The 24,800-nt window shown below is 45.8% G+C and overlaps 1 protein-coding gene across 6 annotated transcripts in view; it reads left to right on the plus strand.

Annotated features, from left to right (window-relative positions):
• Window positions 1-3,347: 3,347 nt before the first annotated feature.
• The window catches only part of ZMIZ1 (zinc finger MIZ-type containing 1), a 337,962-nt gene continuing 316,509 nt past the window's right edge, over window positions 3,348-24,800 (plus strand). For 5 of the 6 annotated variants that reach the window (XM_063163881.1, XM_063163886.1, XM_063163885.1 and 2 more), the window contains exon 1: window positions 3,850-4,002. The gene's annotated coding sequence lies outside the window, so the exon portion shown is untranslated. Of the gene's footprint in view, window positions 3,520-3,849; window positions 4,003-24,800 lie in introns of those variants that run through there. The other variant, XM_063163882.1, reaches the window with a different exon arrangement.

Consider the following 24,800-nt stretch of genomic DNA (forward strand, 5'->3'; position numbering starts at 1 on the left):
ATAATGTGGATAACTGTCTGTCTGCATGCTTGCTGATGGCTTTGCTACTGCAGCAGCAGAATGCTGTTTAGCCAGGATCCCAGATCGGGCACTGAGGCTTGTGCAGCCTCTGTTTCAAAAGCTGTTCCAAGGTCTCTTGGTCTCAGAATTGTCGAGAACATGAAGAGCAGCCTGGTCTCTTAGAACAAACAAAAAGGGCCCAATCCTTTGTCATTTTGTGAATACTGTTTTTGCTTTGCTCTGACATTGCAACTGAGTTGGATAATTAGCCTGATTGGCCTAATTGAGGACTTTGTTTAGAGGGGTGTTCTTGGGGCAACACTGAATACCCTAAGCGACCCTGCCACACATGTAACCTCCTAACTCTTTTTTTCAGTCCAACTGACCAGTCCACCCTTTATGCCACAGCAGGCAATTGGCAGTGAATTGGAGCAGCTATAAAAGTTCTTTGTAGTGGATTAGCCTGGTCCCTGGCTGAAAAAAAGCACATCAACATGCATTAGTGGCACTTTTCTCAATTCACGAATGCTATCAGCACAGGTCAGAGAAAACTAAGGTTGTCCTAATCCTCACGGAATTAATTTAATTTACAAACAAACTGACAAAAATACAGTAGATAAACTGACTGCTGCAACCACTTTTGGCAAAACTTCATGGGTGACCATCACATCCTATGGAGGGAACAGGAAATGTCTCCTGCCACAGTAGAAGTGAAGAGCCCTGCGTGGGCAGGTGTAGCAGTTGGGATCTGGCTGTGACACCACTTAACGTGAGCTGTCACTGCAAGGGTGGCTGAGCTCCAATGACTGCAAGTGGCAAAGGCTGCTAGGGTTGCACCTCCTCTGTGAACAGGTAGCACTTCCAACCCCTTTGGTGCCTCTGAACAGTGTGTGGCAAAGCCCAGTTTAGCAGAGGCAGGTTCAGAGGGCACAAAGGCACCTGCTAAATCACTACAATGATTTCCTGCAAGACCTTTATTTTCCTGGCCACATACTGTATTGATCAGGCCACTTGGTTACTGAAAGAAGGCAGGGTGATGCAGCTGGTCAATCGTGCATGATGTGCTCATGTGGAACATAGTCTGCAGGAAAACTACAAAAAGCTTGAACAAGTAAATGTGTGTTTACCAATTTGTTTTCAGCCTGGATGGTATCAGTGGCATGTGCTTAAATATAATGGACAGGCCCTGTAATCTTGTAACGGTGCTGCTGCACAAAGATTTAATTTTCTAATATTCTATTTCTGTATGATGGTTTCAAGCAATAAAGCACCAAAACCTACTACTTTGACTTTGCCCATGCCCAAGACAGAAGTTTTGGCACCTTAAAAAGATATTAAATTTGATGCCTTAAAAAGGTATTAATTGCAAATGAATTCTTAAGGTATGATGCCCTGATGTGCTTGATGATCAGGAGATTACCGTATTGCTACAGTGCCCTTTTTGGTTACCTAAAAGGCTGGGCTTTTTCTGTGCCTGTTTTGATGAGACATCTAATGCTGCGCAGGAATGAAATGGGCTGCACTGACTGCTTAAGCCTGGGGACAACAGGTTACAGTCACGGGGCCGGTGTGGCTCGGGGAGGAGAGCAGCGCACCGTGACAGGGGCAGCGAGGGTCACTGCGGGAGCAGAAGCCGAAGTGGCTGGCAGCGCTCAGGTTCTGGCCCCCGAGGTGCCGGACTCTGGCGAAAACCCGGGGCTCGTACGCGCGGGCAGGGCAGAGGGCCCTTAGGCCGCGCTGCCCGGAGCGCGGCCCGCCCAGCCCCGCAGCGCCGCGGGGAGCGCGGCCCGGCCCGCCCCGGCGGCCGCCGGTTCTTCCGGGCAGCTGAAGGCAGCGAGTAGGGCGGCGGAGGCCGCGCGGGGCACGGCGAGGGAGGGAGGGAGGGAAGGAGCCGTGAGACGGACAATCTGCTCCGCTCCCAGTCCGGGCGGGCAATGCCGGAGGGACCCGGCGGCGGCCGGGGGCTGCAGGGCGGGGGGCCCAGCACAGGCACCCCGTCCCTTCCATCCCCCGGGCCGGCGGCGGGGCCCCCGGCAGAGCCCCGTGCGCCTTTAAGGGGCGGCGGGCGGGCGGGCTGGCAGCGGCATTGTTCCCTGACGTCACCGCAGCCTGTGCGGCGGCGGCGGCTGCTCTCAAACTTGTCTTTGTTATTCGGCGCTCCCCGGCTGACACCGCGGCCGCTCGCAAAACGCGGAGCCGGAGCGCGCCGGAGCGGCGGGACGCGCCGCCCGCCACCGGCTGCCCGTCCCCGCCGGGGCTCTGCCCGCCCGGGGCTCCCCCCGCGGCGCTGCCGGGCCTGGCGGCCGCCGCTCTGGCTCCGCGCTGGGGGCGGGCGCAGCGTCCGCAGGGACCCCCGCGCCCCGAGGCGCTCGGGGGGCGGCCGGAGGCACAGGGAGAAGGGCAGGAAGAGGGGTCTTTTATCTGGGCAAGCCACGAAGGCGTAAATGAGCCAGGCGGGGGCCGCACCGGGGGCCCTGCCTGGGGGTTGGCGTAGCCCCGACCAGATCGGCGCGGCCAGCGGCGGGTACCGGGGCAGCCCCGCGGGGGGAGCGGCGCGCAGAGCGGCAGGAGCGCTCCGTTCCGCCTGCACGCAGCTGAAAAAAATATGAAAAAATTAGACAATCTTCCCCGTTCCCCGAGCGATCCGACATCCCTTTACAGTCCCGATCGTTCTCCTCCTCCAACAACAAGACGAATGTGACCAGCGAGAAGCTACACAGTGCTGTTTAAATTGCTTATCTTAATTGCATAATCTAACAAGCCCCGTTGGAGCAGGGATGAATATATTAGGCTTATTAACAACTCATCATAAAATATTGATTGTCCTGGAAGTGTTTTATCAAGGGGAAGAGAAGTCGAGGGAGATGTTTTTTAGCAGATTGGGGCTCGTCAGACAAGGACGGTTTCTTCTTATTTTCTCCCTGGAAATCGGGCTGGATTTCCTAAGGAGCGCAGGGGAAGAAAAACAGCACAAAACACGCCCTATTGTTAGCGCCGGGGGCCGCGCTCCGGGCGGCGGGGGGGCCCCAGCCCCTGACCGCCCCCCCCGCGGCGGGGCCGCCTCCCGGGCCCGCCCCGCCGGGCACCGCCGCCCGCCCGGCTTCCCCGGCTGAGCGGGGACCCCCGGGAGAACCCCGCTCCTACCTGGGTGGCGGGAGCTCCGGGCTCTGAAAATAACAGCGGCCCCGAGGGTGGGGGTGGTGGCGATAAATGGAAGGGGGTGGGGGGCTAAAGTGCAATAACGGAGCAGCAGGATGTCTCGGCGTTCCCGTGTAATCCCCCTGCCCGCCCGGTAGTTCCTTCCATGCCCGTAAAAATTCTCTCGTGAAGACGACAGAGACGGAGACACCTCATGCTTGAGAGTGTGTTGGGTCCAGGGTGGTTTTCCCCTATTTAATAATACAAAAACACCGAAGGGAGTATACATATTCTCCAGCTTTCAGTTTCCAGAGTGGAAGGGTTTCCGAGTGCTTGGTATTCAGGACGACTAAAACGAGAGTCCCCGCCTTAAAAGACACTGTAAGACAATATTTGTATTTTAACTCGTATCTAAGATTTTTAACTTGGTGTGATTTGGGGGGTGTGTGTGTGTTGCGGGGGGAGAGGGGAAGGGAGAGGGCGAAGGGAAGAACATCCCTGTAGGAGGCAGCTCCCTTTCAGATAGGAATCTGGGACAGATTTTGCCAGCAGCCACAAAGCATGGCCCTTTGGTAATAGAATAGCCAATGTAATTTGACACTTCAACTTGCTGTGCTCTCTGCTAGTTGATTCACTTACTCACCCACTAACATTGAGCTCCTTTTCACTGTCTGTGGGCAAAGGGAAAAAAAGGGGGGGGAAGGAAGAAAAAAGAAAGCAGGGGGAGAGGAAGAAAGGAGGGGAATAAACAAAATTATATATTTAAAAATACCCGAGTAGAGCTGCAAATCAGTTGGGAAAGAGGATTTTGCCTGCCTTCTTCCTTATTATTTTGCTGCTGCAAGGCTGCTTTGCAATCCGTAGGTAAGTTTCGCGTCTATTTGCGCTCCCTGCTCGCACCTCCCCGTTCGCGGCCGGGCAGGGGTTGCGTCTCGGCGGAGCAGAAACAATGGAGCGGCCACGCTGGGGAAAAAGGTGTACAGGGAGGAAAAAAAAAAAAGAAAACAACAACATATTTATTCTGCAAGGGGAGAAAATGTGTGGAGACTTCTTAAAGGGGCAGACTGTCCCCGCCGAGGGCGCGGGGCGAGCGAGCAGCGGCGGAGCCGGGCCCGGCGGCGGGGAAGCGGCTCTCCCGGGCAATGCCCTTCCCGGGCCGGCCGCGGGGTCGCGGGGGGACCCGGCCCGGGGCGAACTTGGAGCAGCCGCGGCGGGAGGCGGGCGGGCGCCGGAGCCGCCGCAAGCACAAAGGGGGCTGCGGGGACCGGGGCGGCGGCTGCCCCCGGCCGGGGCGAGCGCCGTCGGGGCGGGCAGGAGCCCCGCAGCGGGGCCGGGGCTGCGGCTCGGGGCGTGCGTGCCCGGCCGCCCGTGCGGGGCTCGGGAGACGCGGGGGGGAGCTTGCGCCCGTTCTCGGGGCTCCGGGAAGCTTGCCTGGGTGTAAATTCCTTGCGTCTGGGTTTTGAGAGCCAGTTGGGACCTGGGCCTCTCTGGCCAGGCAGGAGGAAGGAGCAGCCCCCCTCCCTCCCCCCGTGCATCTGTCCAGGAAGCCGCCGGGCGGAGGGGAGGGGGCGCGGGGGCACCGGGCCGGGGGTGCCCTGCCCGGCCCGACCCGGCCGGAGCTCGCCCGCCTTTGTGCGAGGGGAGCGGGGGAAGCGCTTCCAGGGGCGGCCGGCGGAGCTGCTCGCGGGGAGAGGGAGAATGGCAGCCAGTTAAAAGACACTTCAGGAATGTAAACATAAAAATAGGAGCCATCCAGCCACGCTCTTGTCCCCCCCACCCCCCCGCGGGGCTCGGGATAGCATTCTGGGCTGGCGCGGTAGCGGGGAAGGAGCACGGCAGCCTGAGACAGGGGGAGGAAGTTGTTACTATAATCGGGGTTTTAGACTGTAAACTTTGTTTTGCACGTGCAAAGTTTAATTTCGGTGCCGCCTCGGAGGCTGCGATGAGAGACGCGGGGCGGCGCCTCGGGGGTGCCCCTTGGAGCGCAGCCCCCGCCGCCGTCCCTGCTGAAGGTGGAACCTGCCTGGCCGTGGCAGCGGGACCCCGCATCGCCGCTTTTGTCTGGGGTTGCCGGGGTCCCGCTCGCCAGCCCGGCAGCTGCACGACTCGGTGCAAATTGCGGCTGTATCGTCAGTTTATCGAGAGCCAAGCAAACTCAAGGCATAGCTCTGCTCTGTCGTCCGATTGTGCGCCGTGTGTATTTTTGTGCTTCAGTTAATAATCTGCAAACGGCTTAATGGCTCTGTAGTGCCAGAGGAATTGGTTTTCTCCATTTACTTCAGCAGGCCTGAGTGAAGCTGGTGTTCTGACTGCTTTTTTCAATGCATTGACACGAGAGAAGAGGATTTAACTTGGCAGCCTGAACAAATGCTCTATCAAAGGTTTCCTAAGAGACAGTAGGAGTGCTGGGGTGATGAATGACCTGGGGTAGTTTTAGGGTGCTACCTATGCAAGCTTTCTTTTAACTATGAAATGGCCATTTAGGGCTCTGAATAAAACTGCGCGCATCAGAAAGGCGACAGGCTTATAAAATTTAAAAGGGCAAAAGCCCATTAATGCTGTGGCAAAGCTTTGGCTCCCAGCTCTGGTTGAGTAGTTCCAACTGCCGTGAAGTGCCAAAGCTTTTAAGGAATCTTTAGCAACAGCTTCTCTCTGGCTGTGAAACGGACCTTGGCCTTGCACACTGGAAGTTTAATGCAGCCTCTCCTCCCCACACAAGGGAAAAAAGGTGAGGGCAGCAGGTGGGAGGGCAATGTAGGGGTGAAGCAAAATCTGGAGGGGAATTAAAAAAAAAGGCTGTATGCTGGAATGTATGGCTAAAACGATTTACTGGTGGGAACGTGTTCAGGTTACGATACTGGGACTGTAACATGGTACAGAGGGTAACTGAAAAATATTACTAGCACCAGCAGAAAAGTTTCACAAAGGAATGTAGCAAAGCTAAACACCTTTGGAAAACAAATCCCTCTGACGAACATGGTTGGTCGTGGATTCAGAGCTTCACTTCCTTCTCTTGACCGGGGAAAATGTACTATGGCATCAATCTTCTCTTGGCGGGGCCTGGTGCAGGTTTGTGAATGCCAGAAGACTTGCTCTGACCTTTCTCTGTTCCAAGCTGAGGATGTTGAAACACCAGCCATCAAACAAAAGAGACATTGAAAGCAAGATCTGCAGTGGAGCACGTGTGACTTTGAGGCTAGCTGAGTGCATTTGGTGGCCGGTTTCCTCAGAGTTTGGGTGGGGAAGAGGAGAAGGAAAAGGTCGCTTATTTTTACAGTGAGGCTATGGAAAAGCTGACTTGAAATCCCTTAAATATCCCATACTCAAGTATTTTTTTAATCTTTTTAAGTGTTGTTTCAAAGTGCCTTGATTTTTGCTCTTCTTACATATGTATCTATAATTGCTACATTACAAGAGAAAGATTATTTTTCCCCATAGTTGCAAGGAGGACGAGGAATTTTGCATAATCCACTGTTTTAAAAAAAGAAAGAAGCTTTAAAAAACGTCTTTAGGATTATATTTTAAAACAATGAAGAATTTCCTGGGATTGAATTGACAGATTGTGAGTTTTATCTACACAAGATAACACTACCTTGAAAAGTGGCTGATTTCAAGATTATTCTGTAAATTGTAATTTAAATTTACTTTGGGCTTTCTGAATTTAAGAAGAACACCTTTGGGACCAGTTGATATAGGTATCTAACCTGCCAATTACATTCATGTCAACGTGGACAGATGCTTTTATTGTTTGCATTGTTTACAGTTCATAATACCTTAAATAAACGTTGATCATGATTAGAAACAATAATTGAGTCTGTGGCAAAGGATCAATGAAAACTTTGTTTCAGGAAAGAAGTCAGTTGCTGTGTATATGTACAGAGAATGTTTTGTACTCTCTGGGATGAAATAAATCTGCAATCTTAGTATGGCGTACAATTCTGTTTTTAGATTATTTGAAGAAACCCACAAAAGATAATGGATCAGTTTTTGCAACATCTGAATGATTTCTCCTGTACAAGGAGTGGAAAGGCAAGGCTCTCTGTAGCATAGTTCCATTCATAACTTTTCTTGGGAGTTGCTTGCCCTTTGCCCCAGATCTCTTCCACTTTTATGGGCTCCAAAGGTTTTCTGTTGGGGGGGGAAAAAAGGCAAAAGCAGAACCAAACCAGCGCCCCAAACCCTCATGGATGGCAGTTACATCATTGATACTATAGTTGGAGACAATGTTGGCAGGTTTTTAGCAACTTACTGTTTCTACTAGCAGCTTGGGGTTTCTCTTCTGAAAAGGAAGAAAAATAGATCTGGGAAAGGAGAAAGAATTGGAATTCCTTTTGCCTTCCCCAATGTTATTGATAGGTTTCAGAACAACAGGGATCCAGCCTTTTTGCAGTCCCACAGAAGATAATGTGACTATGAGAAATGGAGGTAGTGGCTGGCCAGGAACTCGTGGTGCCTGCTGTGCTGCTCTAACAACGTGGGTGATCAAATGCTGCAGGAGGCGTGAGCTTGGCTTGTTATGGCTTTACCTGGGAAGCCTGTTTCTCATAAATAAGTAGGACTGCAGTTAATGCTTGTGGTAGCAAATTTGACCACTATGCAATTGGCTAATTTGTTCACTCCTAGTTAGACCAATTTTTGTGAAATTCTATCCTGTATTACAGCAAAGCAGCGAGAATATTGCTGAAGAGTTTATGTTGGTTCGTGTTTGTTCCTGTCAAGTGTCTGTTGTAGGACAAGCAGCACAAGCCTTCTTGATCCATTTAGGTGTGTTTTATGGGAAAACACAGTAAGCAAAACATCAATATAGAACCACCACAGATAGACCTCCTGCTCAGATATTGTATGTTTTCCTTACACTCAATTCACATCTTCACTCCAAGTGTATGTAAGCCTGCTGATGACAAGTTGAGGCTGTCCGTGGTATTAGAAATATTTTCAGCTTTAAAATGGTGTCTTCGGCTTAAAAGGTTGTTTTGCCGTATTGATTTCGTCCTCCCTCCTTCTTAGTATAAAGCAGAAAATTCTTATGTAGCAATTTTCAGTTTTTCACTTCCATTGGGTTTCACGTGATCATTAATATTCAGCTTGGCTAAAGTTAGAATATTTTAAAGAGAATATAAGCTGCTAGGGAAATGTCCAGGTAATGAGTTGTAATGGATCTCCACAGCTAGACTGTTGGAGGCAGTAGTGTATTATGAGAGTAGGAGATGGCCTTACACTTGTTACATGTTATTTTTGGTTCTAATAATTTAAGATACACTGAAGTCTACATTGCCTGCAAAGATGAAGTTTCCTGGCTTCAGTACAGTGCTCTGCCCTTCCCTTATGGAGCAGGGCAGATTTCTATGAGTATTAGGTATCCAGTAAAAAAAACAAAGTTGTTCTTAGACAGACAAAATCACTTTCAACCTAATTTCTCCTGTGTCAATAGAAATTAAGTTACTCCACAGTGAATGACTCATTCTTAAAAGAACTTGCCCTTCTGAAGGCTCACATAGGTGATCACTCATTCTGGAGCACCTGTAGTTTCCTTCAGTTGTTTATACATTTTAGTTCTGTAGCAGAGGACAGGGAAGTAATTTTTACTCCTGTAGTGAATGGTGTAACATCCAAGAAATCTTGTGGTTTGTAGCGGGATAGAATATAAGAATATAAAGATAGTGTAGAAAGTACTCTTACCCCTAAGGAGTTGCAGCTGGGCCAATTAGCAAAGATTAGGAGCAGGCCTGACTTTAACAGGCCACAGCTGTAACCAGTGAGAAGAATATGCTATAAAAGAGTGGGGTGGCTGGGTGAGAGGGGAGGTGGAGTTAGTGGCTGCTTTGTGAAGAAGAGTCCGTGCTCTGAGGAGCTGCCCACGAGAAACACCAAGACGGTATGGAACTTTTGTGATAGGGAGACAACAGTATGGAACCCTGCAGTAAGATGATGATAGTGGTTGATGCATTTTAAAATAAGTTTTAGTATTTAGTGAAGTATCTGAGCTTGGGAAGGGATTTCTGTTCTTTGCGTGGAGAATTCTATAGATCAAGCTGTTTTGTATTTTGTTTAGTGTACTAATATTGGGGTAGTGACATACAAACTATCACAGTAACATTCCATTGACATAAATGTGGGAAGCATAGCCCTGGTTAGTAATCCAGGGTTTGTTTTGACTCTGCAGACCAGCTTTGACTTGATTCCCAAAGTGAAGCTGGAAAGCTCCTGGCTCCATACCAGGCAGCAGGAGGGAGGGAAAGAAATTGCTCAAAAACCCATTTATATGCACAGTGCTACAAACCTGTGCAAATTTCATAAAAGTGCGAGTTTGTATTACCTCTGCTGCTCATTGCTAGTCTATATGAGAGGTTTCTTATTAATTTTACGTTTGCTTGTTTGTCCTGGCTTATGTCAGTGGATGGTGAAGACCTGATTTATAACTCATGTCCTCGTGCTAAGACACCCTCCTTCAGACCTGTGAAACCTACCCAGGCGATGGTCCAGCTGCCTGGTCCAAAGCCAGTTGTGTTATCCTCTTCCTGTAGGGCTGTATACCAGTTTTTGGCAGTCAGTATTGGCTGTGGGCACAGAGGGACTGTGGTTGCTGTAAGCCTTTTGTATTTCCAGGGAAAAGCGGCACTGCTGTGGGCCTGACTAGAAAGGGGAACAACTCTAACGTGTAGATAATACATATGTGTTGTCAGCGATAGCATGAGAATGAAAGCCACAAAAGTGAAGCATCTAATAATGTCACGCAAAACTAGTATGGAGATGGTTGTCTTTATTTGGGTGTTCTTCAAATCTTATTTATTCTCGTGTTCTCAACTCTTTGCCTGGTAACTGGTCAGTTCTTCTGGTGATTTAGTTCAGTAGTCAGCTTGGTCCAGATAACATTAACTAGAGAATACTGACTGCTTGATCAAATGCACAAATGTGGGGAAACTGCCTCATTTGTATGGCAGCTCTTTGTGTTGTGAAATACCATTTGTCATCTTTGCTGATTAGGTAAAAACATATTTGAGGAGTAAGAGAGAAAGCAATACCTTTACAACAAGTTTGTGTTGTCTTTTGGATTCATGTAGTAGTTTTTCATTCCTTTGAGACTTGAGGGCTCTGATGACTGACTGGCTGGCACAGTGAACAGTATCTGTCTTAGAGATTTCTAGATAGTCTCATAACTAATCAGAAAGCATTATTTATTGGGACTGCAGTGACATAGATATATGACAGAATAGTAGGGGCTTCAATTGGCCATTTAGTAGCAAAAACTGTTCCCTTGATGTGTATCTGTTTGTTTCTTGGCTGCATTCCTGATTCCCTCTGAGAACAGTGCAGTCTTTTGGTCTGCTCTGAAATACACACCTCTGTATCTCCATCAGTGAATTCTGCAGTGCAGGTTTCTCTTCTTGTATTTTTGAACACCCATTCTGGAAACAGATGAACTGATTTAATACTGGTTTATTGTGTAAATAAGGGCACTGTGGGGTGAGGGAAAAGTGCAGGGCAGTGCTGAGGCTGGCACTGTGGGGCAGGTGGTGCTTCAAAAGGTTTGAGATGGGGCTTCCCTGGAAATTGTCTGGTCTCATACTGACAAAGAGGGAGTCTGCCTCACCAAAGGCAGAAATCGTAGTAAGCTTGTAAGGTGTTTTTATGACTTTGATTTTGTGTGAAACTCAGACCCTTCCCCTGTGCTCTTCTCTGGGACATGACTGTTGTCCAGCAGCCTGCTAGATGGGCATTCTCCAGCTCAAAGGTTACCATCTGCTCTTGGTTATTTTGGAGCTGTGAGAGTGTGATGTGTGAGGGGAAAAAAATCCACCACAAGAGAGTTGAATGACAGGGAAGAGAGGCTTGAGCCCTGAGTTGCAAGACCTCCCCCACCCCAACTACAGCCACTTTCTTGAGGAAATGAGAGAAACTAATCAACAGCTGTCCTGCTGTGTCTGTGCCCAGTTGGAACAGCACTTCTGTTTGTGCAGCCCGAAGGTGGGATGCCTCCAGAGATAGTGTGAAAATAAGGAACATCTTACGTATCATTGCTTTCACATAAGCCTTAGTTTTCCTCAGTGTTGCACATCTCTAAGATCTTGGCTGTTGTAAATGACAAAAAGAAGCCTTATAAACATGAAAATTTTTTTTAGAGAATGCATTTTCTTAAAATACATTGCAAGATTCAAGTTCCTGCAGCTAAACTATTTTGACAATAAGCACTGTTACACTTCAGTTTTAAAACTATTTTATCTTTTTAGTTGAATGGAAGAGCCTTGATTATCTCCCCTGTCCTGCCAAGCTGTGCCAACCCTACCTCCTGCTAAAAAAAAGGGGGCAAGAAAATGCTTTAGAAAGCACTTTTAGAGACTGAGTTGACATTGAATTCTTGGAAAAGCAGTTTGTTTATGCATCTACCCATAGATGAGAGAGAGAAGTGGTTATTATCCCGCAGGTTTGCAGGGGAAAAGAAGAATGATATGGTTGTCAGGCAGTCTACCCTGTCTCTTAGTGTCCTTCTTGTAAATTCTGTTTGTTTAATGCTTATAACTCTTTTCCCAGCAGTGAGATCACAGAAGTTAACTTCTTTACAGCTGTTATACAGCTTATGCTTAGGTCTCCCTTAAAGCAACCCAAGTCTTTCCCCAAGCCTTTTCAAGTAAAGCTTCTCTTCTCCACCTAGCACAGGTTGATTCACTTTACATTTAATTAAACTTCTTTTTTTTTAACTGGAGTTATTGTTCTAAGAGATGTCAGGCCAGTGAACTGTCATCTTGTACATGCTTTTGTGATCGTACTTTCTGTACACTCAGTTCACTGTCCTTTAGGTGCTTTACAAAACCACAAAACCTTACCTTTCTGTTTCACAGAAAACAAGGATGCTGAGTTGCAGTGGGCATTTATGTGCAGATGTGGATGGTAGTTCTGTTACTGAAAAGGTGACTTCAATGTGTGTTGTGCTGTCAAAGCTGTTTCTCTACAAACTAGTGTTCAAATTGATCCCATTCACGAATCACTTTTTGATTCTGAGGTATCCACTCTGATATGTCTCACCTGGTGAGACTTAGAGCAGCTGTCAGTCCTGCTTTTAGATGCTTGTTACAGGAACTGTATTTGAGTCTTTGCTTGTTCTCTCAAGTGTGAAATTTCTCCAGAAATGTACATCACTGTTTTAAAAAGCAGTCCAGCTGGAATTAGATACCATTAGAGATGGGCGCCTAGTAGCTTTCCAAATGAATGCGTAGCTTTGGCTTTTGGCACTGTAATACTCTGACATCTCTCACATTAAAATCATAACAGTATTATGTAAGGAGAAGTTATTTTGGGTCACTAGCAGAGCCCTCTCAGACTTCGTTAAATCAGCCTTGCAAGTTAAAACACTTGGGCTCCCATCTTCTTCCTGCAGCTTTTTGGCAATATGAGCGTGTGGGAGCTATGTCCTTTCTCAGTCATTTGCCCTCTGCTTCGCTCGGGTGCGTGGCTGGCTCTGAACCTGCCTCTGCCACAGCAATTTGTGTGGCTGTGGGAAGCCCTTGCAGAGGAAGGGCACGCTCAGCACTGCTCAGCCCTGGCTTTCACCCCCCCAGTCCCAGATGCTCGGAGGTGCCACTGGAAGGAGGGAGAAACTGGGGGGGCTCTGTGGTCCTGCTGCTCCAGGCTCTGTGGCAGCAGGCAGACAGGAGTTGTGCGGGAAGCTGGATCCCCAGGAGGGCTTCAAACTGCACTAAACAACGTCCCACCTCTGCAGCGGGCACGTGCTTGTTTATGTGTAACTCAGGAGTCAGTTTCATTTGGCCTTGCGTTATTTGTTAGCAGAAGACAAGTAAAACACCAGCTGTTGGTGACCAGCAAGAGACAGGGTACAGAAAGAATCCCGGGGAACCTTTGCAATGTTTGCCAATAACAAATACTTAGACCTGGTGTTTAGCAAAGGTACAGTTTAGATATGAAAGATGCCATACTTGGACTTGTGTGAGCATTATAAATGCTTGCTTTGGAGACCAGTCCTTGCATTCTGAGTGATCCTTGTGTATGCCCAAGGGATGGCCATTTGGAGATGGCTTATACTTCAGAAGCGATCAGCAACAGGACAGGAGATAAATATTTTAAAACATCCACATGCAATTGCTGTGTCCTCAAAGTCTGTGCGGCAGGGAGAGCAGAGCTGCTGGATTCCAGTGCCAGTGGCTGGAGCTGTGCAGGTCGGGAGAGTGGAAAGGCCCCCTGGGGCACAGAGCAGATGGTGCTTGGTGCTGCTCAGGCCTGGGTGAGGCCCGTGGTTCTTTCTGGCAAAGGGCAGTGCTGTGCATGGTTAGCACTTCAGAGCTTTTTTGAGTAAAAAGGGCTCTGAAAATATTTGCAATCATTTTTATTCTACCTGTATTCGTGGCAGATTGCTCTTTTGTAAAGGAACCAGTTGAGAAGCATCTGAGAGGTGTAGGATCTGCAGGGGAGAGAAGGAAAAGGCAGAGGTGGCAGCAGTGGCTGCTGCTGGAGGGTTCAGAGTGGAGCTCTGAGGAACTGGCTGGGGGGAAACAAATGAGTGCCTTAAAATCAGGGTCGTGCTGCTTCTCTTATCCTTAAGTAAGGTTGTTTTATCCCCAAATATATACAAAAAAATGCTGAAAATTTAGGATTCATCTGTTGATGTTTCTTTTGTTAAGTAATTGGCACTTGGAACATCTATTTTTAAGACTTTGGTATGTTTCCTCTTAGCTACTCTAGAGCATAGCTTCTCCCTCAGAGTGGTGGTTGGCATGCTGCATTTAAGGCAGCGTTTTGTAACCTTTGGATACCTGCCTTTAGCTCTCTGATAGGCTGTGATGGGTCCTTGTAAGCCCCATGCCTGGGGTGGTTCACCCAGGACAGCTCCAGCTGGGTGTCTGTGTGCCCAGAGCTGGGAGCACCGGGCACATGCAGGTAAACACATTAACGAGCTGAGAGGAGGATAAAGTCGGTGACAGGCAGGCTGCTATTGTGTGGTGCCCGGGCTGTGCCATGGTGACTAAGACGCTGTGATGGTTTCCTTATTGGCCACCATCTGTCTGCTCCTGGCTGGAGCCGCCTGGCTGGCGCTCTGCCTTGGGGAGAGGGACCGGGACCGGCGCTGCCTCGGCGCAGCACCCGGGCTGGGCTGGGCTGGGAGGGGAGCATGGATACCCAGCAGGTTCCTGGTCATAGCTGTGTGATAGGCTTGTTTCATTACTTTGGGGAAAACCCCCAGACTTCCGAGGCAGCGTTTTCAGTGTATTCTTAAAGGTTTTCCATCCTAAATGCTTGTATAAATCATTCAATGCATAAACTTTTTTGCAACACTTTTTGTGAAAGAAAATCTGGTACCAGTGCCTAGTTTTGGAATAATAGTGTTTTGAAAATTTAAACGAAACTTCATGTGTTTCTAGCGATTATATGGTGATACGCAATTTGAAATTCAGATTTAAAAATTTCAATTTGGTCATCCAAGAAGAAACAGCATGTCTTACTCCGTTTTCTGAAATTGCAGCTATGGCCCTCAGTATCTTTTTCTCAATAAAGGAAAATGTATATCAAAAATACTTGTAATGTTGCCAACATCTTGTCCTAGCAATATCCCAGCATGTTAAATAATAAAATAAAGAAATAGTACGTATCTCCTGATGTATGAAAAATAAAAAATATTTTAAGGTATGTATTTTGCTCTAGTTATGTTCATCTTCAGTGTTCATGAATTTTTACCTTATTTTGCTGAAGAAACTGGCAGCCAGCATTATCTGAGAAACTGTTAATACAAGAAAAAATATTTGTGAGTCAAGCTCCCATTTTACCAGTTGCACCCAATTTAGGAATATTTTGTAGTAAATGAAAGGTGAATACATATACACCAACCTCTTTGCTTTCCTTCATTGTTTAATAAGGCTAAACTCCCAAAGGAACACTGAAGAGGCAGGGGTTCTTTGGCAGTTGATCTATTTGTGTTTTTAACATAGGATATTTTTAGCCTGAGATGCAAAAATATGTACTTTTGTATTGAAAGAGACTGTTGTTTCCTTTTATTTTAAACCCTGGATGAGAAACAAGATGTCAGACCTATTATAATGCAGCCCAGTAATTAACATATGTTGGTCTGCCTCTGCCAAGGATTTCTTATGAGTAATGCAAGTTGCACAAGTAGAGGAGTCAGGTGGTTTGTCAGTGAAGAATCATACACATGCTTGAGTGATCAGATCCTAGAGACACCATCTGAAGATAGAATGTGTATCTGTGTTTGAATCTAAGAAAATTATAGCTTAAATGACCTCTCAGCTGCCTTAAGTTTAAAAATACAGGTAAAGTCAGTTTTTTCATGGTGGAATTTTTTTCCTAATGAGGCATATATAATCAACTCTGATCTATTTTCCTAATAAATGTTATGGGAAACAAATGGTATATTGTGGACTTAAATAACTAAAAGATTTATGAGCTCTGAAATGTGCTACAATTAGTGTTCTTTATACACATAGATTTTATTCCTTAACCTGAAAGGAGACTGTTGCACACCCACTCATGGTCTAATGTGGGCTCACAATTAATGAGTGCATCTTCTGCACAACTCTGTCAATGTGACCCCATCATCTTGGCTGAAGAGACTGGAGCATGGGGATGTAATAGAATCACTCAATATCTCCATTGCAAGTATTAACAACTTACAAACACCAGAGCTTCTTTGGTAGGTTATCACCATAATGTAAAACCATCACTTTTTTCTACTTCAGAGTTGTGTTTAATTTGTAGTTGATATTTTGACACTATCTGTTCAGCTATAAGTCAAGCTTGACTGTGACAGTGATGGCCTTCAGGCTACCTTTTGGTTGTAAATTCACAATTGTTTTTGCCTTGAGTACCATTTTCAAGCTATGCAGTGTGGTTAGTCTTCAATAAAACAACTTTCAATACAGGAAGTGGATTTTGGTGCTTAGACTAATGATCAGACTAATTTAAGATTGCCAGCCTTAAAATATTCAGCCGTTAGAATCCAGGCATATAAAATAATTTTTAGTAATAATAAGCTTGAATTCTTTTGCAAAGTCTGCCTTTGGTTTAGGGTCCATATTTTCAGGTTTCATCTTGGCTCACAAGCACTAGAAACTCAATTAAATGGACAGAGATGCTGTTATAATTGGTTCACTTAAGGAGTTGGAGCTTTAGAGTACACATGGCAGTACTATTAGGCTTAGCTCCAGGACTTGTTTCTCACTTTCTGCTGCATTTCCATGCCGTGTTAGGTTGTGGTAGGTCCAATTCACCCATGGAGGGTGTTTGCCACCCTTTCTCAAAACAGGGTAGTGCTGTTGGTACTCACACTTAGTAACACTGCTCGCATGTTTTTCAAATCATGGAGCAACTTGTGGCTTCAAAAAAGGTTAAGTAAGGACTGCAGTGGGTCAGAACTCCTGATTTGCAAATTTCCATGTCTAGAAAATGCTGAGATCTCTAAAAGTGAAAGTTTTGGATGTAAAAATTTTTCCCCTTCCACTGTCATTATTCTAAACTGGGCAGATTCAGCAGCTTTTGAGAAGATGCTGGAAAACCTGACTAGTTTAAGGGGGAGATAGCTAGCCGAGGAAAATAAGTGGTGAGAAAGATGTAGCTGCATTTACTGTCATAGCAACATTTTGGCCACGGAAAGTGAAATTGCTGAACTTGTGTTAATATTTATTGTGTATTCAAATACCCGTCGGAAGGCTTTGTGATCTATGGGTACTATTTTTATCTTCATTTACAAATCAGCAGGTGTTCACAGGCCTGTTGGACATCCATCCTTTTGAGGCATTTATGAGTAAACGTTTCTGGCTATCATAATTTTGGTTGGTCAAGTTCACATTAATTGCTGCACTCTGTGCAGTTGTTCTAACATTTAAATATTGCCTGTGAGTAGGTGTGATTAAAATTACGTCTCTAGGTGCACACTAAATACCTTTGATACCTCACCTACAAACAACTGTAGAATTGTTGGTGAGAATGACAGCTGCAGGCAATAAACGAGGACAGTAATAGAAGTCTCAGTGCTGGAGAGAGCATCATAAATCATGAGGTGAGAGCAGCGTGTGTGCTGACAAATCGGTGAGCAGCTGCAAACAGCATTTTCCAGGTAAGAATTATTGCACTTGCTCCTGATAACTGCTCAGAAACCACCTCTTCCTTGTATGTGGGCAACTTTGCCCCTGCACAGGTACTCACAGCAGTGTAAGCTGTTGAGCTCTAGTATTTTGCCTGGGAATGGTGTTTTGTGTGGTGTAAGGTACAGCTTGTACATTGGACCTTGGTTTTCATCCAAGGTGTATTCAAGTGTGAGCTTTACCTTTCAGGGAGGAAAATCTCCATGCTTATTGCAGCAGATGAGTTATTTGATTTAGCTTCCTCAGAGACTTTGGAGAAGTGTTTTTGACAGGTGGAGAGAAGGAGATGTATTTGGCTGGTTTTAACAAGCTTGCTTTGTTAGTCCTTGCTGGGTGGAGTTTGGAGGAGGTACATATGCCTCTTCAAAAAATAAATGGAAAAAAATTACTGGAATGGTTCTGGTTAAGTAAGGGAGATGGTAATCCAGTCACATAGAAAGCAGTCTTGCTCTTCTACTATAAGGGAGATGAAAACTATTTTAATGAAATAATGATGGGAAACAGATGGCAAAGAGCTAGCAACTGAAATATTTTTGAACACTAGAAAATAAGTGTCAAACACATGTCTTATAATGTAATTATTGCTAAAAGCATAACATGTTAGAATATGTTTTAAAATGTTCAAATCTTTTTTATGCATAATTCAAGCTTAATCTTTTGGGTTCTGGTTAATAGACTTTAATCTTGATAAATTAATGGCTTAGAAGGTTTGATGACCAGAAGTTACCGCCACTTTGCTTGGACAAGTGAATGTGACACCAGTGCCCTACTCCAGAAAGGAGCTGCAGCTGGCAGACATTCATTCACAGCTTTAATATGCAGTCCTGCAGGAGCACCCTTTGGAGCTCCTGTGCCATCAGTTTGTTGTCCGTGATGGGAGAAGTTGCTAACACACACAGAGGCGTGTTGAGACTGCAGTGTGGGCAGGGCAGCCCCGCTGTGGGTGCTGGGTGTCTGGCTCTGGTGTTGGGGAGCACAGCTCCAGAATGCAGCACACATCCTGGTGAACACCAGGAGCCCCAACAAGCACTGCCCCAGTGCTGCTGCAGGTGTGACCTGTCCTGTCCCCTCCGTGACAGGGGAACTTGAGTATCTGCAAGGATTTCTCAACAGTTTTGCTGTGCTGTGCTTATGGTTAGAATGTAGTTGTCTTTCTGTTGTACTTGAAACTGTTTACATAAATCATACAAATAAAGTGTTTATTAGAAATGGTCCTTTGAATAGAGTCATATAAATATGAGATAGTTGTGTCCCAGTTTACAACCCACCCCTCTCCCCCACTGGGCAGGAGGATTTGATCACTGGATTGAGAGAAGACTTTTGTGGTTTTGGAATGTTTTCATTGTGGCTGGTTTTGTTGTTTCTTTGTTTGTTTTCTTGTCAAGTTTCATTTTCAGCTGACTTAGCAACGATTGATACCACTGTCCGTGACTGCCTGGTTTCTGCATCAATGAAAGGAACGTTAGGAACACCTCAGATAAGCAGATGGGGGGCCAAGACCTCCCTTTCAGCTCAGCTCAACAGGCTTCAGGCTGTGACATTTTTCTTTCTCAGTGTCCAGGCACTTTGCAGTTTGCCCAAAAAATGAAGATTATTTTCATACCCTTCAGAACAGTGCAACAGCATGGTTTTCTAGAAACTCTTTTTTTCTCTTATAAAATATTCTTCTGACATTGACAAGTATACAAGAGAAGCTATTTTTCTGCGTTTTTATATTAATGTAACATAGCCAATGTGCACCTTCATGTGTGTTTTTTTTTCCTCTAAGTCCCATTGAACTGAATACCTCTTACCAGCCTCACCTGATTTAATACTGAGCTAGCTCAAGGGTACCATTCATTGGCTGGTGGCATGGTGACTTTTGGAAGATAAGCTGGACAATGTGCAAGCTTTGGTGCTAGCAACACAGGGCTCTGACTGTGGTGTCCCTGGCATGGCTGCATTCCTCCCCTTTCCTCCATCCTCTGTGCTAGCAGGAAGGACAGAGGGAAAGGTGTGCATGTGTGCTGGGTCCCATCTGTGCCTCTCAAAGGAATAGATAAATTATGTCTTGGAGGTGGTGCGGACTGTGTGCCACTGACACAGGCTGATGGGAATCAGGAAAGGTAGGGTGGAATGGAAGCAAGGGCCCATCACTGCACCATGCTGGATGGCTTGTGGATGGGTCAGAATCTTTTATGACTTTCTGCATTCACTTCTCCTGGACAGGAGTAAATGATGCCATTAATACTGAGGGGAACTGTACCATGATGCCCAGTGTGAACATGCTGCTCTGTGAGAAAGGTGGACAGTCCCTCTTTCCATCCTGTGGTTTTGTGCTGTCAGGACTACTTAAGCCTCTTGGTTCCCTGCTACATGTTATTCCCATCCTTATGCTGTGTTAGCATAAATATTTGTGCAGGTGCACAATGAACCAGACTGCTGAACTGATGAGGATGGAAACAAAAAAAACCTTTTGTGTTTCTTACATGTTTTTCCCCTAGTCTGTTTCCCTCTGTGCCTGCACCAATCACCCATGAGCAGCACATGGGCAGCAGCAGAGGATTCGGAAGCAGAGCTGTGTGGCAGACGTGGAGGCAGGAAAGATTGCTTTAACAAGCTCTCCTGCCTAGGAAAATAAGACAGATCCACAGCCTCACAATTAGCAGAAAATAATAAACCCAGCTTGTAAATAGATTGGATCAAGTGATTAAAACCACAATATTTTGATTTGCATAAACTTGTTTTCCTATTAGTACAAGAGCATCTGTTGCTGGGGGCAGGTAGATTCTCACTAAATGAAAACCTGAATTGCACGTAACCTTCCCTGCATTGGGCACCGCTTGTCCTCTGTTAGAGGAGCCTCTGGAACTGCTCAGGAGTCCTGAAAGCAAGACCCAAACAAAGAGAGCTTGGTTCTGCAGGGCCATGCCCATGCAAGATTATCCTTCGTCCACTGGATGATCGTGGGAGGCTGGAGGCCTCTGCCATCTCCAGCCACCTGTCCTGGAGAAGTGCAGAGGTGCTGGAAGAGCTGCGTCTCCAGCTGGGCCGTGGTTGAGGGCACTGGGGAAGCGTGACAGGGCCAGGGCTGCCCATCACACAGAGCAGTCTCCCTCAAGCCTTGTTCCTCCCCACGCTGCCTGGCGCTGTCCTGGGGATGGGATGGGTAGTTTGGGATTGCTGGAGACCCTGAGCCTTTTAAAATGCCCTTGTATGTTCTGTGACACAGGGTGTGAACTGGCACTGAAACCAGCTGTGCTACATCATGCTGGTTAGTTCTTCGAGTTTGGGTTAAGTACCCCCAGCTCTGAGGCTTCTGTTTTGCAGAAGGTGACTGCTTTCCACAGACTAAAAGCCCCTATGCAGATCTTAGGAGATGCTTTTTGTTTTCCTTTGAGCAACCTGTGTTTCAACTGAAATGGATTATTTCCTTTTCTGTCATACCAGGTCGTGGGAACTTAGCACTGTACAGTCAGGGAGGAGGTATCAGGATCTCGAAGCCCATCCTCCCCTGTGGTTGGTGTGGCCACAGGATACTTCTGTCACACTTACCCCTGGCAGAAAAGGCAGCTGTGTACTGTCACAAATTGTGCAGTAAGATCGAAAGCTAAAACCTGGAAGGGAGAGCCAAGTTGCAGCTTGCAGCCCCCAAGTGTTCCTGCTGGCATCTGCTGTCCCCACCCTCGGTGGAGGGAGCCGGTGGCTGTGGGTGACTCCTGTGGGTGCCCGGGCGGGGCGGGCGGTCCGGCGCAGGCGGCTCTTTCCGGGAGCCGTGGCCTCCCCGCGGCCAGCTGGCAGCAGCCCCTGGCTCTGTGCCTCCCCGGCTCCGTTTCTGCAGCTTTGGAGCCTCGTTCGGGGGCTGAAGTGCCGCAGCAGAAGCTGTGCTAAAAGGGTGCCTTGTGCATGGTGTGCAGTCCTGCTGCGGGGGGAGCCCTGATTGGTGGCTGGAGCTCCTGGGCACCATGATAACCAAAATAACCCTTATTATTAAACAGAGCGTGTTGTCTAAATGCTAGTTGTGATTTTAAATTATTTTTGTTATGTTTCCTAAAGCCCGTGGCACACTGTGTTTCGTTGATCTGTATTTTCAGAGGTGTTCTGTTACTGCGGGGGCTGGAGCTCAGGGATCAGACCACGAGTGGCCCTGTCCCCTTGGGAGTGTGCAATAAGTCACTCCGGCTGCCTTGTGGGTGTAGATGTCTTACATCTGTGGGGTGCCCATGCTCCCATGGAATTAAATGTTCTCGCTGTTTACTGTGCATGGGTTTGTTACTAAGGGATGCTATCGCTCTTCATGCCTTACACAAATGAAGTGACAGAGCCTCTGCTGAACAGAAATGCATAAACCAGTCATCTTCAGGTATTGGAGAAAATTTCCCTGAATAAAGAAGCGAGCCAGAACCTTAAACTGGCCACTATTTGTGTGCATTTTACTGTGGGCACTCTAAGACATCTCAGTGAAGTAGACCTGTGACCTTGGTCTAGACTTTGTCCTGATGTTGTGAACAGATTTTGAGTAGATTGCTGTTGGGGTGCCATATAGCATAAAGATTTTCATAAAGAAATTAATGTTCAAATTGGAAGAGAGCTGATAGCATCATACACAGATGTTTTGTGCATCAGCCTTTATTGTAAATTAACTTTTAATAGCTCCGGATAATTAATTTTTTCTTAATTTAGGAAAAAAATAACATGACTTATGGTTGAAAACAGAAATTTGCAATCCCTTCATGTCTCATGGTAATTTTTCTTTCCAAATTTTGTTTTTATTAAAAATAGAATTTTTCTTGGAAAAATGCTGTTTTTTCTTAAGGCAACTGATAAAGTAAAATGCCTGAAAGAGATCCCTATTCCAGTGCATGCTCTTTCTGAAAATTTGATACTTTCAAATAGCATGAAGACTTCCAGACATCTCCAAATTCATGGTAGTTTTTCAAGTTTATAGACTATTTCTAGAAATGAAGGGCGCAGATTTTTTTGCAGGTGTTTTGGGGTTTTTTTTGTGATTGGTTCTTTTAATTATATTCCAAGCAAATTACCATAGTGAAATCTTTGTGTGTCAGGATATCAAGAATAACAGTGTAAGCCTCTTCCATTAATATTCATTGTGATATTTCATAACTGTATCTGTTGAGCAGCACTGATTGAATTTAGAGAAATTGTATTGTTTAAAATCCTTTTCATTAATATATTAAACTCTGATAGCATATTATTGAAATCAGTTTGTACACAGAGATTTGATCTTGCATCTCTAGCCTTACCCAAGTTAAGAGACTGCTTGCATCCTCCATTAATGTCATATTAGGGAAATTGGCACTCCAGTTTGATGGGGTTGCTGTGTTCTGGTAGCTGTAAGAACTGTACAGGTTTCAGAAATTACTGGTGATACTTAAGTGCATTACAAATTAATAAAAAGTTATAGAAGATACTATTTATACTGAAGTGCAAAATAAATACAGGATTTTCTTCTAAAGAGAAAATGGTTTGGGGGTTTTTGACTGTTAATGAATCACTCTGCCAGGCTTAATGGTTTTAAAGAAAAAAAATGCATGCACTTAAAGCATTTAATTTTTTTTCTGTCCTACTTCACTATCAAAGACTACACAAACAGAGGAAACAGGCCGATGAACTGGTCTTTGGGAGGAAATAGTTAAAAGTTGTTAAGCCTAAGTGCTATCAAACACCTAAACAAACCTCTGAAAGTAACATTGGTACTAACAACTCACTGGTTTTAAATGTTTCTTGTGACTGATCCCAAAGAAATAAGAGGTGAGTGTGCTGTTTAAACTGATTGAGCCTTGTTGCAATAGTGGAAATTAAGCTGCATGCAGCAACTTTTTTATTTTTTTTCCCCTAACTGTGTGCTAGGAGTTTATGAGGAAGGTGAAGAGCAGGCAGAGCCCTGCTTCCTGGGAACCAAGAAGGAAGTGCTGCTGCTCATACTCATACAACTTCTTTTGTATCTTTCCAAATTTGAATCATTGTGAATAAAACCTGGATTAAACTAGTAAAAGTTTTAGGGTCTTGTTTTGATTTGTTTTTTTTTTCTTTTTCATCCTGAAGCTTTTTAAATGGCCCTGCTTTTAGAGGTCACAGACTTATCTGTGTGCACACCACTGAGGCCACATGAGGTGCCTCATTGCTAACTCCCATGTGAGTAACTCCAGTGTAAGTTTTTGCAGGAAGAGAACAAAATGGGTTTACAGCATCCCTTTAATACCCACTCAAATTAATCTGCATGAGGTTTCAGAATACGTACAGTTGAATATTCAAGTTTCAATCTAGCTGTTTGACAGTGTTTTTGCAGAATGCTAACCACTTAAAAGCAGCTTGGGGTTTTAGGTTTTGGATTTCCCAGTTGTTCCTCCTCTGTTAGCAAGCCAGGCAATGCAGGATAGGGATAATGCATGACAGTGAGAAAGCAGCTCGCTTCTTGACCCCTGCCACTCAAGAGCCAGGTGATGTACTAAGCACAGGCGAGGGAAATCAAAGTCACAATCTTGTAAATATTTATATACATTGTTAAGGTTAGACATAAAAATGGTTTTTTAAACTTTGTCACACTCCTTGCACATAAAGTTAAGAATGTATGTAAATACTTGTAGTCTGGAACCTATTTCAGGTTAAAATATTTAATATCCTTTCAAAAATACTTTTTAAAAATTTTTTTATTAAATACTGCAAGGTCTTATGCTGCAGTATTAAAGATGAAACCCAGCCACATGGGTAACTCCTTCTGGCAGCAGCAGGCAAGGGAACAGCTCACCGACATGTGAGCTGCTTTTGTCTACATGTTCAGGCTCTCTCTGCCAGGAGTTAAGTGTTCAGTTAGAGGGCAGGAGGCTTGTCTTTGGGTCACTGAACTCCAGGCTGTGGTTGTCTGATTTCAGCTAATTTTTCCCCTCCAAACTTCTAAAGTAACTTGGAAAAGATTGCTTCGAGTGTCCCCAGTAATAAAACAGGGTGCACTGGTTTTGCATTAATTGATTTGTGGTGATGAGGAAAAAGTCAGCACATGAGGTTAATTATGCAATCTTCCATCTCTTGCTTGGACTTCCCTAGTTAGTGTGCAGAAGCTACTTTTACAGTGCTACTGTAAGATAAATAATTTGCAAGGTTCCTGGTAGTACAGAAGTGCAGCTACCTGGAACTGGGAAGGACTGCATTTTCATAGGCTCTCAAAATCTTAGCATGCATCAGTCTTTGTCTTGAGAGCTGTGTTTTTTTACTTATTTTATTAGCTCCTGGTGTGAAGGAAGTGATGTTATCCTAGCGACCTCCTTGTCTTCATTTGGCCTTCAGCGTTTTTGTGTGTGTGCGTGTGTGTGTGTATGTATTTTCTTAGTAGTGAGTGACTGAAAACATGTGCAAGCCAGCCATGTGCTGATGTTGCACTGACTCCAACTCTCACCCACCCGCCCACTTTCCTTCCTTCCTTCCTTGGAGAGCTGGCAAACAAATTACAGCCTCAACGTGTGTGCTGCTCAGGCAACGGCCCGCTGGGGAAATGCAGGGGGAGAACATTTGGATGCCAGATCAGTGTCTCATTAGGCATTTCTTAGTGTATTTTACAAGTCT

This window comes from Melospiza melodia, chromosome 9 (assembly GCF_035770615.1).
Source record: "Melospiza melodia melodia isolate bMelMel2 chromosome 9, bMelMel2.pri, whole genome shotgun sequence".
NCBI classification, from domain to species: domain Eukaryota; kingdom Metazoa; phylum Chordata; class Aves; order Passeriformes; family Passerellidae; genus Melospiza; species Melospiza melodia.